The sequence below is a fragment of the Choloepus didactylus genome, chromosome 5, assembly GCF_015220235.1.
Source record: "Choloepus didactylus isolate mChoDid1 chromosome 5, mChoDid1.pri, whole genome shotgun sequence".
NCBI lineage: Eukaryota > Metazoa > Chordata > Mammalia > Pilosa > Megalonychidae > Choloepus > Choloepus didactylus.
The window spans coordinates 55,277,584-55,297,342 of record NC_051311.1 but is presented as its reverse complement, the minus strand read 5'-3'; the positions used below and the strand labels follow the sequence as shown (position 1 = coordinate 55,297,342).

Here is a 19,759-nt window from a genome sequence, read left to right as displayed (position 1 = left end):
AGGCACCCATGAGTAAGGCAATATTTGAGAGGTGTGAGCAAAGAGTTTGGGTGGGTGTGAGAGACAGCCAACCAAGGGAGGAAGCACCTTGCTGAGGAGGTCACATTTGATCTAAAGAATACAAAAGGAGGTCACTGAAGATTTTCAAGCTGGGATGAGAACTGAAGCTAAGGAAGATAGTTCAACAGTTGGGTAGGAATGGAAAGACGGGAGGTGAGGATGCCAGAAGCCAAGGACTGGTGGCATGCTCAGCAGCTTCGCATCAGGCACAGCGCCTTGTTCCTCCTTGCATCCCCAGCCTCTAGCATGGTTGCCTTGCATGGGGTGGGTGCTCGGTAAATGTGTGTGGTTTCTGTCATTAGTCGCTTTCTTGCCCTGCCTCAAACACCCTTCCTCTCTCATGTCCTTATGTGCTAAGACTACTAAGTTTTCAAGACACAGCTCAGATACTACCCTTGCCACACACATGCATCAGAATATGATTTCTCAGAATCACAAAATATTTCACCTTGGACTTGCTCCGTGACCACTGATTTCTCACAGATTTTCATTTCTCAAGATAGGCAGGAACTCTGAGCCTTGAACAGAGTCAGCCTGCCCACTTGGGTCTTATCTCCAGTTTGCAGACCCTGACTCTCCTCTCATGTTGCATAGGTCACTGATCTGCCCTTGCTGGCTGGCACCATGGGTGTGGGTGCTGGAGATGGGGAGCGGGCAATGGGGTGGGGCTTGGCTTCTTCAATAACAGCATATTCATATTTTTAAGAGATTTGTCTATTGAATGTCTTGTTTTGTGCTGGAAAGTCAGGTGTTCTTAAAATGATTTTTAAAATATGAGGAGCAGAGAATATGCAGGAGATCAGCAACTTACTGAGGGTTGGGACTCTGGGGGTGCTCTTTACCTATAGCTCAGCTTACAGTAAACTCGGCTGGGGAGAGCCATGTCCAATGGGAGTCTAGGCCATGCATGGCTTCCTCAGTGCATGGCCCAACTGGCTTCCCACAAAGGGAACTCTTCTGTGCCTGGAGATTTCACTCTGAGCCTTGGCCTGTTGGTTATGCAGTTCCTCGGCTGGGGGTTTGCGTCTTATTGGGCTTCTGAAATCATCAGGTAATGAAAAAGTCTCATAGATTCAAAACTTCCTTTGAAAACTCCCCAGTGTTACCATAACCTTAGCTGTGGAAAATCCTGCTAAATTATGCAGGCATAGATGTCTAATGTAATGCCCAATATATAATATATAGGAACAAGAACATATGTACATATAATTTCACAGCATTTTAATTATAGAAAAGAGAGGGATCTTTACATGCAGGAGTCACCATCTTAAGGTGACCAACCATCCTGGGAATGTTCCAGTTTTAGCCCTGTAAGTTTCACATCTAGGTAAAACCCCATGTCCTGGGCAAATTGAGATGGTTGGTTACCTGAAGTCATTGAGAGAGGTTCACGTTGTGAGATACCTGTGGAAACTGAGGCAGACAGTGAGGTTCATGTTTCCCTAGAGGGCTGGAGGACAGACTAGCCTGCAATTTCCTGTCTCTTTCTCTCTCCATCCTCCTAGCCACAGTACATAAAATTGAATTTGCATTAGCTAAATAAAATATCCACAAGATGTAACCTGTTGAGTCTACTAAAAAAGCAGTTAAAAGCAGTAAAAAAAAAAAATTTGCTATTCTAACGCTGAGTTCTTGACATTGACTGCCTTTTATATACCAGGAAATAACTACACGTGACAGGTTTGTGATCTATGTGTATAGCGGGGGGAGAAGCTTCTGACAGATCACTTGGATTCCCTTGCTCGCAAAGATTTTTCTTCCAGTTGCTCATGAATGGAGTTGACACTTTTACCTATTGGGGTTGCTCTTTGAGTTGGATGTCTTACAGCAGCAATTGGTCAGTGCCAGGGGAGGCATCTCCTTGCCATACCTTGGATGGGACAGGGAACGGGTGAATGATAGCTGCTCACAGTGTTGGCACTTGGTTGGAATTTCTACTCTTAACTCTGCTTTGGTGACCTCTCATCAAATCCATGTCTGATGCTTTGTTTCAGAGTTGCCTGGACTGAAGGCCACTTGGAAAGGTTTCTTCTCCTTCTTTCGCTGTTTGGAGTTGTCTAGAGACAACTGACTGATGGCAAGAGGATTTTGACAAGGAACAACATGCCAAAGAGCATTTGTGGTGTGGGACCAAACTACTGCCAAGTCTGAAGAGAGAAACTGAAGCTAATGGATTCCCAGGAGTCTACTGGGGATGAGAGAAGATCAGCAAAGTGACCAGTGACAGGGGCAGGTGAGACTGGCTGCCCTGAGCGTGCCCTCCACCCTGTTAATGAGTATGCTGGAAGAAAATATGAGAACACTCCCGCCAGGACTCTGTGCAGGCCCAGAGTTTGAGCCCCAGCTGCTACTCTCCACTTTTCTCTGAAAAATAGATGAGTCTCTGATGGCCTTTTTGGTCTGCATTCTCACACCAGTGTTACTAATGGCCTAGCAATCTAATTAGTATTTTTTTTTTTTTTGGTTGACTTATATGATTAGGTATTATCTTGAGAAATATAGGAGTAGGCTTCAAAAGTCTTCTTCTGCAAATGGATTTACAGGAAACAAAGGGAAAGGGGGTGGGGTGGGGCATTAACTTGGAAGGACGATAGACTGCTGGTAGCAGCAGAGAAATGGGGCTCCGTGGCCACATTTATTACTGTCATCAAGGGAAGAAGGAAATAGTGAGGATTACTACAGTTGAGAGATGAAGCATGAATCCTGTGTTCCACACATGCTTCATGCACTCTGTGCTCTGTGATTTCTTTCTGGATGACTCGAGTTCCAGCTGTGGATAGATGGCCTCTGCAAAGCATTACTCATAAATTCCCATGAGGCGTGTGCCACTTCATTCTCCTCAGGCCTCCTTCATCCAAAACCTGCCTAAAGCACTCCACAGACCCAGTGACTCCCTGGGAGAATTTCTTCTTGGTTTCAGTTCCCCATAAACAAGATATCCATCATCCATCATCATCACACCATCAACACCATCATCATCATCATCATCATTTCTTGAGCACAGTTGTAGTTGACATTCATCATCTCATTTAATCCATTTAAGCCTCACAATAACACTGCCATTATCTCCATTTTAGAGGTAAGGACAGTAGGTTCAAAGAGATCAAGGAACTTGCCCAAGCTCACAAAGCCAATAAGTGATGGTACTGGGCTTTGAACCCAGGCAGCATGGCACCAGAACCCTGGCTTTTCCTGCCCTCTACTGCCTCTCATTGTCTTCAGGGTTTCAAATCTGCTACTTTTGTTTGGTAGATGTGAAAAAGAAATACTTTCTGTTTGGATGAATGGCAGCTTGTGGATCACACATTTATCCACTAAAGCTCACCTCTTGGAAGGTGTAAACTTCACACTCGACAATGGCTTTAGAGATTTGTGGCGTCATCATCAGAAAGCATCAAGTAAGCCCCTTCCCTCAGTCAGCAGGCCTCACTGAGTTCTTAGAGGGTTCAAGACCACGTAGCTGACTCTAGTAGGAGAGATAGCACACAGACAAATAAATACAATAAAAAATGAGAAGTGACACTTGCTGTTGGAGAAGTATTAGAGCTTAGCTAAATTCTTGGATTTATTATTTGCACCTCTTATAAGAAATGATGAATGTTTTGGTTGGGCACTAAAATATTTATAATTATGTCCCCATTAAGGAATTGTGTATTTCAGGGAAAAGGATGAGGGCTGGCTTGCAGTTGGGGTGGGATCAGGGAGAAAAGATTCTCCAGGATTATCCGGGTCTTGAAGGCTCCAGACCTTCTCAATTAACATCTAGGGCTGTAGCAACTTTTCCACACAAACCTCTCCTGGAACCACCACTGCCTCTTGGGTCATCCTGGACAGGAAGGCAACTGCAGCAGTTTGAATAATGTGAAACCATCTAATGGAACTGTGTTCTTTGAGATGCTCCTGGTTGTTTTTCCATCCCAAAGGTTGAAAGCAGAAAGCTGGCCTTGTTTGTTAGAGCTGTTGAAACCAGGAGGCCTTGGGTTGCCTGTTCCCTGTCAAGTTCTGGCCAACACACAGCACCGAGGAAGGAAAGTTTGGGGCACTGTGTTGGGCATTAGCCTACTGACTGTCTCCACACTGGTGTGTCCAGAGCAGCCCTCTGTTTTCCTGACTCCTGCCTGTTTCTCAACAGGTGTGGACTCTGTCACCAGAGGGCTCAGGCCCTTCTCTACAGCCAGGAAAGGACACAGTGGCTTGATTTCCTCCCCACCAACCTTCTGCATTTCTCTCAGTTGGCACCATCATTCACCTAATCATTCAAGTCAGAAACCTGGTATTGTCCTCCATTCCTTCCTTTCCCATATCCCCAGATGTTTCAAATATATATACTTCTTATCATCTCTGCTGCTAATACATGAATCCAAACAGCATCATTTCTCACTCAGGCTACTGCAAGATTCTCCTTATTTGTTTCCTGCTTCCTCTCTTGTGCCTTCAAATTTATTCTCTACACAGTGGCCTAAGTACTTTTTAAAAAATAAAACTGTACCATATTACACCCCTTCTTAAAATCCTTCAATGGTTTCCTATCACATGTCAAAAAAAAAGTCCAAACCTAGTACCACAGCCAGCAAGGCCCTGCCTGATCTAGCCCCTGCCTACCTTTCCAACTTCGTTTTGTTCCACTCCCCTCCTTGCCCATGCCGTTTGAGCCACTCCAGCTTCCTTGTATTCCTTGAATACATGCAGTACTTCCCACGTCATGCTATTCCCTGTAACTGGAAACTTTTCTTCCTGAAGCTTTGCATGGCTGGCCCATTTTTACACTTCAGGTCTTGGCTTAAGGTCCTCCTCTCAGTGAGGCCTTCCCTGAGCGGTCTTCTCTGCTGTTCTCCATTATTGCACTTTGCTTCTCCCCAGCATACAACATGCATTTAAATCATACATGTATCTATTTATTTACTTGTTTAATGCCCATCTGCCCTCTACACTGAAATTGGGTGAGGGAAGGACTATGTCAGTTTTGCTCAACATTGTAACTCCAGGGCCTCCCATAATGCCAGGCCTAAAGCAACTGTTTTAGACATGTTTATTGAATAAATAAATGTCCTTTCTGACAAGATTCTATGTCTTTCCATAAGCAGGTTGGCACAGCTTGCTAAATGCATGTGCCTAGGTGTGAGTGAATATTAAAACAAACTGAAGATAAAAAGAATAACTATTTTACATCTTGAGAGTGTGTTTTATATTTGTTTATGTTTTCACAGGCCCTCTTTTCCTGCCCTGATGAGAGTACAATATGAGGTAGCAGAGTTCTGAAAGCCATTTGCCTTTCAGGCCCTTCAAAATGAGGGATAAAAGGAGGTTCTTTGGGGGACCGAGAAGAAAGGGAACTCTATTTGGTGAATTTGGGCATACAGCAAGCAGGCAGGTCCCAGATGGGATCCTTCCAAGCTTATTAAAGACAATTTGCTTCCAGCCCCTCTTGCCATCCCCTTGGAAGGAGAAGAATGGCAGGCTGACTGATGTCCGGAGAATTCAGAGAACTTCTCCTAACTGGAAAATCAGCAACCTGCTGGAATCTTCACAGAGGAAAACAAGTGGCTCTGAGTTGCTGGGGAACGAGCGAGGCTGACAGACGTTGCGTCTGTGTCCCTTGCACCCCCAGTTAACTTGCCAGTTAAACCCTCCTCTGCCAAATGGGGAGTCCAATGACAGGAGACCGAACCAATCTCATTGACCTCGTTGAATGCCAGCCACAAATAGGACTCAGTTACCAGCAGCTGCTGCCAGGGCCTGTGGTGGGTGACTAAGTGCTTGCTGGCCACTGATGGGCTCCCTCCACCCAGCTGGCTCCATCGTGTTATAGGGTCACGGTCTTTACATAAGCTGTGCCAAGGAGTGTGACTTTGCACAGTCTAGGGTGATTGCTGGAGGCCTGTCTACAGAGGTAACAGTAGAATACATTTAGGGCCCTTAAATCAAACATCTCTACCATTTCTTAAAGAGAAAATAGGCAAGCCATCCATGGAGACCTACTCTCTCCTCTGGCAGGGACTCCTGGGAATATTTATGCCTCTGCAGACTAGTGATTCACCAAATAAATGCTTTAACAGCGTGGCTTTGTCTTTATGCAAAAGCAGTGTCAAATTGTACATTTTAGTAATGAGACACTACTGTGGTCTCTGAGCCATCAGTGGGGATGGATGATTAGACAAAATGATGATTCAGTTCATTCTCTCACAGGGGGAGATTGTGCCCCTTGTCAGGATTAGGTACTTTCAGAGGACCAATGATTCATATTTGTATTCAGAAGGATTGAGTCAGGATACGCTGTGCTCAGTGGGGAGATGCAAGGAAGAAGGAAAAGGAACAGGGGCCAGTGTTTTCTGATGCCTTACGATGGGCCAGACATCCTTCTGGGCACTTTATGACAGTCGCATAATTTAATCCCACAACTGTTGGGCTCGTCTTGGGGAGCCCTGTCTCCCATCTGCATGGATGGGAGATGGGGACAGGAAGCAGAGGCAGCCAGGAGGCAGAGGGCAGGCCAGAAAATTGGGTTTCAAAATGTTGGATGGGTCAGTGAGTAGGGAAACGTGTTCACCTCCCAGGTGACTCAAGAAGTCACTCCAAGGTGACTCAGTCATGATCTGAACCCACAGCACATGCTCTTCCTGGATTGTGGGCAAAGACTTTGCAGCTGAGTTGCACCTACAGTGAGATGTTTCTCTTGCCCTCGAGCAGCAGTTCTCAGAACTAGTGGGCGTCAGAATCACGGATTGCTGGGCCCACCTGGAGAGTTTCTGATTCAGTAGGTCTGGGGTGGAGCCTGATAATTTGCATTTCTAAGAAGGTCCCAGGTGATGCCTCTGCTGCTGATCTAGGGACCTCACTTCACTCTGAGAACTACTGCTCTAGAACACTCTGGGAGAAGGAGGCCCAGCTCTGTATTTGTAAAGGGCCAGGATTTCGGGGGAGAGCTGCTCTTTGCCAGAACTCGAATGTGGGGTCTTTCAGGCTCTCTGCACTGCCTCCTTACTGAACAGGCTGCCAAGTGTGGGAACAGCAGTAGATAATTTTCTTCCTCTGATGTTTTATAATTCAATCCTCTCAGTACTTTGTACAGCACTATTTCCTTCCTATTAAAAAAAAAGGGTCCTGGTGTCCTTGAAGACATCCTTTTTAAGATTTGCTTTGGGTGGGATTTTTTTTTTTTAAATTATAAATGTTTTCAATCATTTTGTGCAGACTACAGCTGTTGGATTAAAATTGTTGTCTGGAGCATATAAAATAAATTACAGATTTTTCTGAGTTCAGGGATATGATAAATGGAGAGTCACAAACTTCAGAGATGCAAGAACCTTTGTTTAGTGTGACCTGGGGATTTGCAATGGAGAATTGTATCCTGAATTATGCCTGCAGTGGTGAGCTTTCTCAGCAGATGTCTGAGAGGTAAGTAGGACAGTGTCCGGATCCCACGTGGAGTCCATTCTGATTTCTTCCATGCCGTTGCCTTTCTTCCAGACCTCTGTGGCTGAGGACTTGACATCCCTTGATAATGGTGTTGTGTTTGTTGGGTCTTGCCTTGGTGATTCCCAGCTTGTGAAGGTGAGAACATTTTTTGGTCTTCTGGCTTCTTATTCACTGTCTTCACTGCTGCTTTTTTTTTTTTTTAACTTCATCAAGTTTTTCCTGTGTTTGGTGCCTCATATTTCCCCAGTTCATGCCCATCCCTCCTATCCAGATTTCTACTTGTTTAATAGCCTACCCTAAGCTCTTTTTTTAAAAAATGTAATTTCGTTGAGATATATCCACACACTGTACAATCCATCCAAAGTGTACAATCAGTGGTTCACAGTATCATCACATAGTTGTGCATTCATCACCATGATCAATTTTAGAACATTTGCTCTAGAAAAAGAAATAAAATGAAACAAGAAAGCCCCAAATATCCCATATCCCTTACCCACCCCCCACCCCCCACATTGATCCCTAATATTGAACTCTTACCAAATTTTAAGACTTACAAAAAAGGTAGGTTAACTAAGACAGTGTAGTATATACAGTGTAGTATATCTACTTATTGTGGATATATAGTTCAGTTGAACAGAATAAAACATCCAGAAGTAGATCCATACAAACATGGGCAACTGACTTTTTTTTCTGTATATAGCAATGCAATCATTATTAAAGATCAGGGCTACTGGATTATAGCTCAACAATTTCTGGTATTTCCTTCTAGCTATTCTAATACACTATAAACAAAAAAAATAAGTATCTATATAATGAGGCAGAGGTCATAATCATTTGTTAAATCCTAATTTCTCAGTTACACCCCATCCCTCTCATTTAATCATTTGCTCAATATTCAGTGATATCTGGGCAATGACCATTTTAACTTCTTCATGTTGGAAAGGGGGGTGTCTCCCTTATGTGGTGGAGGAATAAAACTCGTTGATGTTCTTGGAGAGACTGGTACCTCTGAGTTTCAGGGCTTATCTGGCATAGGAACAATCTGGAGGCCCTAAGTTTGTGAAAAATAAACTTACTAAGTAAAACATTTATAGAGACTTAAATAGAGCCCCAGGTATTCTTTAGGGTTTTCAGTAATACTGTTGGTTGGAGCTTGACATGCTGTGGCGATTTATAATATCTGGCTTAAGCTTGCATAAGAGAAACCTCCAGAATGACCTCTCAACTCTATTTGAAATCTCTTAACCACTAAACTTTATTTTGTTCCATTTCTTTTCCCACTTTTTGTAAAGAAAGCATTCTCAGTCCCATGATGTCAAGGCCAGGCTCATCCCTGGGAGTCATGTCTTATGTTGCCAGAGAGATTTATACCCTTGGGAGTCATGTCCCACATAGTGGGGAGGGTGGTAAGTTTATTTGCAGAGTTGGCTTAGAGATATCGGTCACATCTGAGCAACAAAAGAGGTTTTCTGGGGGTGTCTCTTAGGCATAGTTATAAGTAGGTTTAGTTTCATCATTGCGGAGATAATTTTTGTAAGGGCAAGCCTCAAGATCCAGGGCTTGGCTTATTAAATTGGGAGTTCCTAATGCTTGAGAAACTATCAGGAATTTCTCAGGCAGGGAAGTTTAAAAGTTCCACATTCCTCCTCCCCCATCCTTCAAGAGAACTTTGTAAATACTTTTTTATTTTCTGCCCCAAATACTCTGGGATATATCAGGGTATTAACTTAACCTGTGCAGAATAACAAGATCTCGTTCTTTGTTCTGGGTTCCATGTAATTAGGTTATTTCAATAAACTGACCAGATAGGTTAAATTAGATAGTGTGCTACAGAAAATTCAAATTTTGGACCAATAAACATCTCTTCCTTTGGTCTCACACAGAAGTTGAAGTTTTAAAATACAGACAATATCAATATCATCCTTTACCCTGTATTCTGATTTATCTTATTCCTAACCAGATGCATTTCATTCATATCTCTAATTGAAGTCTGATCTCTTTTTCAGCTTCTTTAGCAGTTGCTATATGGAGTAATGCTGACATTCAGAGCTGCAAGACTCTAACTAACTCTGAGTCTCAGGTGTTACACCGATACCCAAAGTTCCAGGGAAATATCAGGCTATACACAAAGAGCACAGCTTTTCAGAATTGAGAAATAAAATAGATGTGACTGCTGTAAGAGCTTACGATCTAGGAACCTTTACACTGAGCCTTATGGAACATTCTGTAGTCCTTATTCATTGATTGCCCAACCTCTGCCCGCTTTCTATCCTCTGATACCTATGCTCTTGAATTCAATTCTCCGAGTTTCCTCGTTACAGTTAATTTATACCAGTGAGACCATACAATATTTTTCCTTTTCTCTTTGGCTTATTTCACTCAACATACTGCCCTTGAGGTTCATTCACCTAGTTGCATGCCACACGACTTCATTCCTTCCTGCAGCTGTTCAGTATTCCATCTTATGTATACACCACAGTTTGCCCTTCCGTTCATCAGTCAATATACCTTTAGGCCATTTCCATCTGTTACAAATCATGAATAATGCTGCCATAAACACCAGTGCGCAAATGTCTGTTTGTGTCCCTGCTTTCAGTTCTTCCAAGTATATACCTAGTAATGGGGTTGCAGAATCATATGGCAACCCTATACCTAGTCAGGCAGGATTCTAACTGCCCAAAGTGAGTGTCTTAGGGAACCCTGTCTCACAGGCCTGACAGGGGAGCCAGTGAACAAATAGCCACCCTCTCCTCTGAGGTCAGGCCAAGACCCTGGCACCCAGCAGTACTGGGCTCTTGCCTTCCGGCCTCCATTCTTCTGATGCCAGATGATTTGCATCAGCACCTGGGGAGACGCTCATGAAGGCCATGCAGGCCCAAGAACAGGGAGGTACTTGGCAAATGTTTATTTAATGGAAAGATGGAGCGATGGATGCAGTTGGAAGGGGGTTGGGGAGGAGGTGCTCTATCTCCATATCTGGAGCAACAAACTTATTTCCTTGTTTCATAAATTGACCCTATTGGACAAAGGGGTGGATGTCACTGTAGTGGCTCAACCCTTCTATGGTCTCATTTATAAAATGGGCCATCGTAAGAGTATCTGCTTCCAAGGAACTCAACTCTGAAGTGTTGCACCCCAGACTGGGCATAGGATGAGCACTCCACAACCAGAGGCTGCTCTTCTTGTGGAATTTACAACTCAAAGCAGACCTTTACTGATGGTGGGTCAGAGCATCATGACTGTGCCTGGGGAACAGGATCTTCCTGTTCTCATCTCTGAACAACATGACAGATGTGGGAAGGCAGCAGGCTTTGGTTGTTAAACTGAAATCTGGGCTGTCACACTGGGCTACAAAGACTCCAAGCAAGGCTTAGATTCTGAAGTCATCATGTAAGGCATTTGTCCCTAGGGAAGAGCTGTGGCCTTATTTTTACAGAGCTCAGGGAAGCAGCAGGGATTTGACTACCACCTAGTATAAGGCAATGAGATTAAGTGCCAAAGGCAAATTGTAATCCACCCTCTCCGGGCTTCCCGCTACTCCTCTCCTACCTCATCTCATGCAATGGGCGATGCCTCAGGACTTGCTTCTATTGCTTCATTGGTTTTGTTGTGGTGGCAGGTGGGAGGAAGGACAACTTGAGTTCATGATGGGCTATCTCTGGCTGGAAATGCCAGTCACTTCCCACATCCTTCACTCAGCACCCACTGAAGAACTAAGAGGCCATGGAAATTCCAGGGGCTGTTGATCAAGACATAGGCTAGTGGGTCCAGGGTTCCTTATTTGCCATGGCCTCATGGCCATTTGACAGCTCTTTGTTTTATGTAGTCCCTGTCCTCAGGTGGACCCTTCCTAGCCCGGTCCTCTCTACTTGGATCCTCCTCTCAGATTTCATTTAAAATGAGTCTTCTTTTGTCTCAGTCCTTCAGATCCTATTCTGCAATCTTCTCATTCACTCACCCATTCATTCAACAGTAGCTACTGAGTACTTCTGTGCCAGGTATTGACGTGGTGGCTGAACAATCTGCAGAATGAGCCTATATTGATGGGATGAGTAATGCCACTTCTTAAGTGTTGAGCCCACCGAGGCACATGGTGGTGACAAAAGTGGTATCCACATGCCCGTAAAGCCCTGGTGGAAATGGCTTGAGTTGCCAAAACATGAAAGGGTGAGGCAAGGCAGCCACTCACTCCCCACCATAAGGCAGAGGAACATGATAAGCACTTTCTTGGGTAAGAAGGAAATGCTGCTTCATGCAGGAGCTCTTGCTTCTCTTTTGGTATCACATTTTAGTGGGATATTTTCTCTGAAAACAAAATTATCTTAACCATTTTCCATGCTTGGAATGGCAAACGCCCTGCACTGTGAGTGAGTCACCCTGCATGGGGATGGATGAGAAGGAGCAACAGAGCCTTGCAGCCTTGGAGAGACAGCTTGCTCTTGCCTGACTGTTTCTTGTGGCTCTTCCTGGCTTGTCCAAGGTTGGCCACGGGCCTAGATGGAGGACATCAGCAAGTGCTTTCTTTTAATCTTCTTTCCAGAGGATCCAAGTAGAAATTTTAGAATTTTCTGGGGTGTAGGGGCATTATCAAACTTATGGCATGAGATATTTTTGATATGTAGCTCATCATCCCCCATCAACTACCCCCCAAATGCTATGAATTACTTTGTGTAATGAGAGATGTTACTCACATGGACAAGTTGGGCTTGTCAGTGATGTCGGGGCACAGAAAATGTAGAGAAATACTGCCTTCATTCATTCATTCATTCATTCACTCATTCACCTTCAAAACACTTAGTTGAGCCCCTTCTGTGTATCAGGCACTGTCTTAGGCACTGAGGATATTTTAGGCTGAAAGAAATCACTTGCTGACATCTTTTTTAGTTTCCCAGATGCAAAATAAATACTGTCCAATGGGTTGGTTTAACAGGAATTTATTGGCTTACTGTTTCAGAGACTAGAAAGCATGCTTCCTTCAGAGTTGGTGTCTTCTGGCTGGCTGGCAATCTTTGGGGTTCCCTAGCTTTTCTGTCACATGGCAACACATATGGCAGCATTTACCCCTTTCTCTTCTGGGTTCTGCTGACTTCCAACTTATTGTTTCTCCTGCGGCTTTTTTTTTTCTGTGTCCAATTTCCTTTGCTTATAAGGACTTTAGCTTACTGGATTAAGGCCCACTCTCATTCAGTTTGGGAACACCCTAACTGATAATATCTTCAAAGGTCCTGTTTACAGATGGGTTCACACCCACAGGACTGGGGGTCAGGGTTTGGGACCTGCACATACCTTTTGTAGGCCACATGTTTCAATTCCCAAAGACATCCTTGGAAAGCTTACAGTCAAGGTAAGAACCTGGCTGGATGGAGAAAGAGGCTGACAACAACTTTATTTCCTTTGGAAGCCATCATTTTCTGGGGATCCCATCCCTATAAGATGTTTGGAAGTCAGGAGTGTTCAAGGTTATTTCACCAGAGTTTTTCAACTCAGTTGATTAGAGTTGGGTGCTCAGAAGCCTGGGTTGTGCCCAAAGAGACTAGGTAACTGTTCAAAGAGGGAAAACCATCTGTTCTAGTTTGCTAATGCTGCCAGGATGCAAAACACCAGAAATGGATTGGCTTTTATAAAGGAGGTTTATTTGGTTACACAGTTACAGTCTTAAGTCCATAAAATGCCCAAGGTAATGCAGCAACAATTGGTTACCTTCACTGGAGGATGGCCAATGGCATCTGGAAAACCTCTGTTAGCTGGGAAGGCAAGTAGCTGGCGTCTGCTGCAAGTTCTGGTTTCAAAATGGCTTTCTTCCAGGACATTCCTCTCTAGGCCATAGCTCCTCTTCAAAACGTTACTCTCAGTTGCTCTTAGGGCGTTTGTCCTCTCCTAGCTTCTCCGGACCAAGAGCCTGCTTTCAATGGCTGTCTTCAAACTGTCTCTCATTTGTAGCTCCTCTCTCAGCTCACGTGCATTCTTCAAAGTGTCCCTCTTGGCTGTAGCATGCTCGCTCCTTCTGTCTGAGCTTATACAGTGCTCTAGTCAACTAATCAAGGCCCATGCTGAATGGGCGGGGCCACACCTCCATGGAAACTATCCAATCAGAGTTATCACCCACAGTTGGGTGGTAGCATCTCCATGGAAACACTCAAAGGTTTACAATCTAATGAGCACTAATATATCTGCCCACACAAGATTACATCAAAGATAATGGCATTTTGGGGGACATAATACATTCAAAGCAGTACACCAGTCTTTATCTTCTATCTTTCCTTCTGGTGTCATACCTGCCCTTAGCCTTCCTCTTTCAACTGTACTCACACTCATCTTTATTCAGAGTACTTACAATATTGTGCCACCATCACACATTATTATGCTGTCCATTCCTTTTCTGGATCTATACGATCAATCCTGCTGAAACTTCTGTAAGCCTTCAGCATCAAATGCCCCGTCTCTAACCTCTTCCTATCTCCTGATAACCTGTGTTCTCAACTCTCAAATTTCACTCATCAATGTTAGTCCATATTAGTGAGACCATATAGTATTTGTCCTTTTGTTTCTGACTAATTTCACTCAACATAATGTCTATTGTTTACCATTTTGTCTTTTGGATTTTATATGTCATCTTATTCTATTTTTATTTTTCCTCTCCCTCTCTTTTTACCCTTAGTGATAGCCTTCAGTTCTACACTCTTCCCCAAACCTCTCTCTTCTGCCTTTTCCTATCTGCTTGCAGTGCTGCCTTTAGTATTTCTTATAGAGAAGGTATCTTGTTCAGAAACTCTCTCAGCATCTGTTTGTCTGAAAATATTTTAAATTCTCCCTCATTTTTGAAGGCCAGTTTTGCTGGATATAGAATTCTTGGTTGGCAGTTTTTCCTCTTTCAGTATCTTAAATCTATCATACCACTGTTATCTCTCCTCCATGGTTTCTACTGAGAAATCCGCACATAGCCTTATTGAGCTTCCTTTGTATGTCATGGATCGCTTTTCTCTTGCTGCTTTCAGAATACTCTCTTTGTCTTTGACATTTAATAATCTGATTATTTAATGTCTGGGAGTAGGCCTACTCAGACCTATTCTATTTGGGGTACACTACGCTTCTTGGATCTGTAATTTTATGTCTTTCTTAAGAGATGGGAAATTTGCAGTGATTATTTCCTTTTCCCTTTTCTTCTCCTTCTCATGTACTTTATGTTATCATTCAGTTCCCTGAGACCCTGCTTATATTTTTCCATTCTTTTCACCATCTGTTCCTTTGTATGCAGTATTTCAGATGTCTTGTCCTCCAGCTCACTGATTCTTTCTTCTGCCTTTCCAAGTCTGCTGTCATTTTTCCTAGTGTGATTTGTAATATTTTGTTGTTTAGGTATCTGGTTTCCTTGATTACCCCAATCAGATTTTCCCAGACCAGATGGACCCAGGTCTCAGGAGGAGACTGTATTCAGTATCAGGTTTCCCTGAGCGTGAGACCTAGCAGGTTGTCAGACTTTCCTGTGAGGCCGCTAGATTCTGTGCTTTTCCTATCCTGCCCAGCAGGTAGTGCTTTTCAGCCCACAGCTCCCCACCAGCATAAAGAGGTGTGGTGTATTTAATTCTCAGTGGACTCTGTCCTGGCCATGGACCGTGGGTGTCAGAAGCCAAGCTGAGGCTCTTTATTTCCCCCTGCCCCCTCTCCCCCAGGCCCTGGGGTCTGAGTTCTCTGAGGGAGGGCTGCCACTTGATCTGGACCCCTCTCTTCCTTTTCTTAGGGAAGATAAGCTCTTTAGGGAATTGTCTCCTACACTTGAGTTTTTCCTTTGATTCTCTCACAATCTTAACTCCACACTTGCCTGGGTCAGTGCTGATAATTGAAACTGTTTAAACCTTTTTCTAGTGAGCTACTTAGAATGAGAGGGAAAAAAAAAAAAGGAAAAAAGCAAGAAGTCCTCTTTTCAGAGCCGGTCCCCAGCCCTCCAGCTCACCAGGCAAGGACTGGAGTTGGTACCCGGTTCTATGTGCCCGTTTTCTTGGGCCCGGCCCTTTTCCAGTATTCTGATCTCAGTGGATTCCAAAAGCCTCTGTTTTTATTTATTTATATATATATTTTTTATCAGTCCTGCCTCCTCTCTGCCAGATAAACCTCCAAGTTCCTTATCTGTGCTCATAGCATGTATTCAGTAGTTCAAATTTGTTAATTAAAAGTGCTATTGGAGCTTGGCTGAGCTACAGTCCCTTGCTCCTGGGAGGGACTGCTTCTTTTTCCCACAGGGAAGTTTTGCAACTCAGCCTGCTATGCCGGTGGGTGAGGGGCACCAGCTCCACAGTTTGAGGAGCTTTACTTACAGTTCTATGTTGTCTGGTCATGGATGTCCCCCCATTGGTTGTTCCAGACTATTTTCTAGTTGTTCCTGGTTATTTCCTGGTTGCTCTAGGGGACTAACTAGATTCCACACTTCCCTGTGCTGCCATCTTGCCCTGCCTCTTGGACCCATTCTGTCTTAACCCTGAATACTGTGGTCTGGCTCCTCCTTAGGCTGCCTGGAGATGCATTTTCTCAGACCTGCTTTAATCTCCTGAGAACAGAATACCTGAGTGGTACCTTGTATCTCCTGTTCTCTTACCTCTTAGGCAGACCTGGAATCTCTCCTGGGTGATCTTTTTGGCCATAATTTATTTCCATTAAGCCCAGTTTTTTGAAGAGGGTATCAGTCATCCTGTGTTTGTAGACTTCCTGTCATGTGCTTAGCACTGAGTGAGCATCCAGAAAACACACAGGCCAAGAAAACCTCCACGCCTCCTGAGACCCTATATGTCTTACTCTGCATTTGATAGCAGCCTGAGATAATGTTCTGGGTTTATAGTAAATTTCCACAAAACCTGTTGCATTTTTTCCTCCTTGTGTTGGTTATGGTCATCCCAACCTTAATTTTGCCACATATAAAGTTCCTTTGGCTTTTTCTCCCTAGCTGAACAGATAGGCATTTCTTGGCTATGGTATCTCATGTAATCTGAACTTTATTTTCCTCATCTCACCCTTTATCTGATAAGGCAGTTATTTATCTCCTTTCTAGCTCCTCTGTAGTTGATCCTCTTTCAATTCTTCCCTTTCATACAAATTCTTACAAAATTCTTATAGTAGTCTTAATAAACATTTCTTACCTGTGGATTTCTCATCTTTCCATTTAAAAGTCTTCTTATGCCAAGCCTTCCCTATTCCAACCCTTTTCCTGGGGGTTGTATTCAAAATACTTAACTGAAGCAGTACACTGCAGAGGCTACAGTGCCCATTGGAGGCACAACCTTGGAGGAGTGCAGGCCACTGCCTCGGGGGACCAGCTGGGCACTGGGCTTTGTATCTCTGCCAGGGTCTGGTCCTGTGCTGCTCCAGGGGATCTGTGGGGCTGGGGGCTGGGGTGCAGGACCCATGGTGGGAGGCTGGGAGCCTGGTGGGCTGATGAGCTGGTGGGTGCCAGAGTGATCCCCAACAGTGCCAAACTAGGATTCCAGGGAGCCAGGGCAGCTGGGGTGGTAGAGTGGGAGGCACTATAGGGCTCAGAGCAGCAGTTATTAACCAACTGATATCATTGACCCTTTCCTTCCCTCATTGTAGCTTTCAGTTTACCAACTGTTCTCTAACAGATTCTCTACTGAATTTCAGCATACATATATAAGGGAGTGATCCTCTTCCTGTCCTCATATTCTTGGAGTTTTCCTACTTAGGGAAAATATAAGGGAAAGGAACTGAACAGGTAGGTGCCTTCGCTTGATATCATATTGGCGATGAAATGTTATTAAACCAATTAAATATAAACTATTCTAAAATTAGTGCCTAAATCCTCACAACCATCCCCAATATTGCTTTTTACTGGGCCAGGCTGCATGGAACCCACATGTGATCTAAATCTCCAAAGTTTGACATTTCCCTCCCACCCTTTGCAGCCCGCCCTGCACTCCCCAGAATCCTTTTCAGAGTCTCTGTGGTCCAGCACCATGTTTGCTGGGAGCAGCTGCAGGATCATTCCATCTGGGTGCACCCTGTGCTTAGAGTGCCATCTTTTTCCAATCTAGTTTCATGTGATTGAGCCCTAATTCATTTTCTTCATATGGGAATCGGAATGATTGCATTAGGCACCGGGTCAACTTCTTCATTGATGTCTTTGGGTGGTACAGACATTGATGGCACTTGGGATACAATCATCATGTATTCCTGCATCCTTGGCTTCATCAGGCATCAGGACAGAATACCAGAAGACTGAACTGGTCAGTGCTGTTGTTACAGCAGCAAGTATAAAGCCACGGCCATGGTTTTATTATGGCCAGTGCCGTTCAGTTTCAGCAGAAGAAAACCCTTTAGTTTATGACCACGGATCACTTTTAATGTTGGCTAGACATTTTGCAAACATTTACTGGTCTCAAAGGAGATGAGAAAAGAATGGGGCTGGCTGGTGAAACCTTTCCCTCTTCCTGAAAAAACATCCTGGAAAGCATGTCCCTCTGATGGGGATCATTTTTCCATAGTCTGGATGACACTTCACTGTAGAGGGAGAATGTGGGCTGCTAGTTAGAAGGAGAAAAAAAAAATGCCTTGTTTATTCTGATCTCTTACTTTTACTTTACTTTTACCCATTGCCTAATACAATCATTCCCATTCCCATATGAAGAAAATGAATTAGGGCTCAATCACATGAAACTAGATTGGGATTGCAAACTGGGGGCCAGGGAGCTGAACTTGGCCTGCAGATGTTTTTGTTTGGCCAGCACATTTTTTAAATTTGAATTCAAAGGCTGTAAGATGATATGTGTGTCCAATCAGGTCACAGGCCTTATGATAGGTCTGGCTCATATATATGGTACTTTCCTGGGTCTTGTAGTCATTTGAGTAAACTTTATGTCCATTATGGAAACATTCTGCCTGACTAAATTGGCTAGTTCATGATTGGTCCTCATGAACGCTTTCAGGAAATATTTCAAGATCATGGAAAATGTCCCTTCATCCAGAGTAGTTGCCCATTATCAGAGAACATCATCTAAGAAGGCCAGATGTAGTACTGGAAAACAATTTTCCCCCAAATTTAGCCTTCCAGGGGCAGTATTCACACAGAATACACAGTGCCCCTCAAGTGGTGTACGTTAGCCTGGTGGTCTGGGAGGATGCTTTCAGCTCTAACCTGTCAAGTCTGGCCACTATTATTCTGCCCTGGTTATGCAAAAGCTCATGATCACTGGGCAGGAGGACAACAATAGTCTAAAGTCTGGAGAGATAAGCATGGAGCTCCTCCTCTTAAGAGCCCTTACTTTGGACTTGATATGTGGGCCTGTAGATGCCTCATGCCCGAGGAGAGATTACACAGGCCTCAGAGTCCCAGGAAGGGACTTAGCCCAGACCCTAAGTCTGCCTCACCCTCACCCAGACACAGGCCCACACTGTGCTTTGTCTTTTTCTTATTTTATTTCTCTCTAGAAGCTTTTCCTGTGTGAATGGGGAGATGCTTCCTTGGCTTCTATCTGGCCTATTATCCTTATTTTCCCCCTGGACATAAAGGGTTAAGGGAGCTTTGTCCAGGGAAAGCATTTCATTTCAGAAACTCAAACTAACCTGTGTTTGCCTTCCTGACCTCCAGACTATTTTAATCTTGTAATCGGTAATGATGTGTGTGGGGAACAATTTTGTTGTTTACTGAAGCAGTTGAGTGATAATTGCAGAGAAAGGAGAAAGCGGAAGGTTTTTCCCACATACTGTATTTCTTGCTGTCGTTCTCTCTGCTAATAGAGGCCCCAGTGTTATGTCTTGTGAATCAGGATGACAGGCCAGGAAAGGGGGTGCAGCAGGGTCCAGGGAATGGGGGAGGTGAACCCAAAGAAAGGCCTGGACCTCTCCCACTGGGGAAAGTAAATTGAAATTGAACAGTCATGGGGTTGGTTGACTCCCTGCAGGAAGCTGCCAGGGATGGTTTCGTGGTAAAGCGGGTGTGCTATGCAGATAGCTCTCTGCCCACAAGATGGGGTGCCAGTTCTTCAGGCGGCCTTCTGAAATAAAGCCGTGGATGGAAAGTTCCTTCTTGTACCAAATCAGAATGTATTGTGCTGCAGCATAAAAAAGATGCAGATAGACAAAACAGAACAAATATAAAATAATTTTATCTTTTTTTTAACCTTCTTATGCCAATGTTTGTCCATTTTTTGTGTGACTACAGTTCACTGAAAATTCATCATGCTTGAAATATCAATATAAATTTCTCTTTAATAAGGCATATTCCTTAAATTGCCTTCTTGTCACCACCAGATGTAGAATTTAGTGAATGACCAATGTATGT

General features: G+C 44.0%; 1 long non-coding RNA gene across 2 annotated transcripts in view; it reads left to right on the top strand.

Moving 5' to 3' along the window:
• Positions 1 to 19,759, top strand: part of LOC119534059 — a 136,757-nt gene that overhangs the window by 106,538 nt on the left and 10,460 nt on the right. For both annotated transcript variants that reach the window (XR_005216946.1, XR_005216947.1), the window contains exons 2-3: positions 2,055 to 2,293; positions 7,528 to 7,611. This is a non-coding gene — a long non-coding RNA (uncharacterized LOC119534059). The remainder of the gene's footprint in view (positions 1 to 2,054; positions 2,294 to 7,527; positions 7,612 to 19,759) is intronic.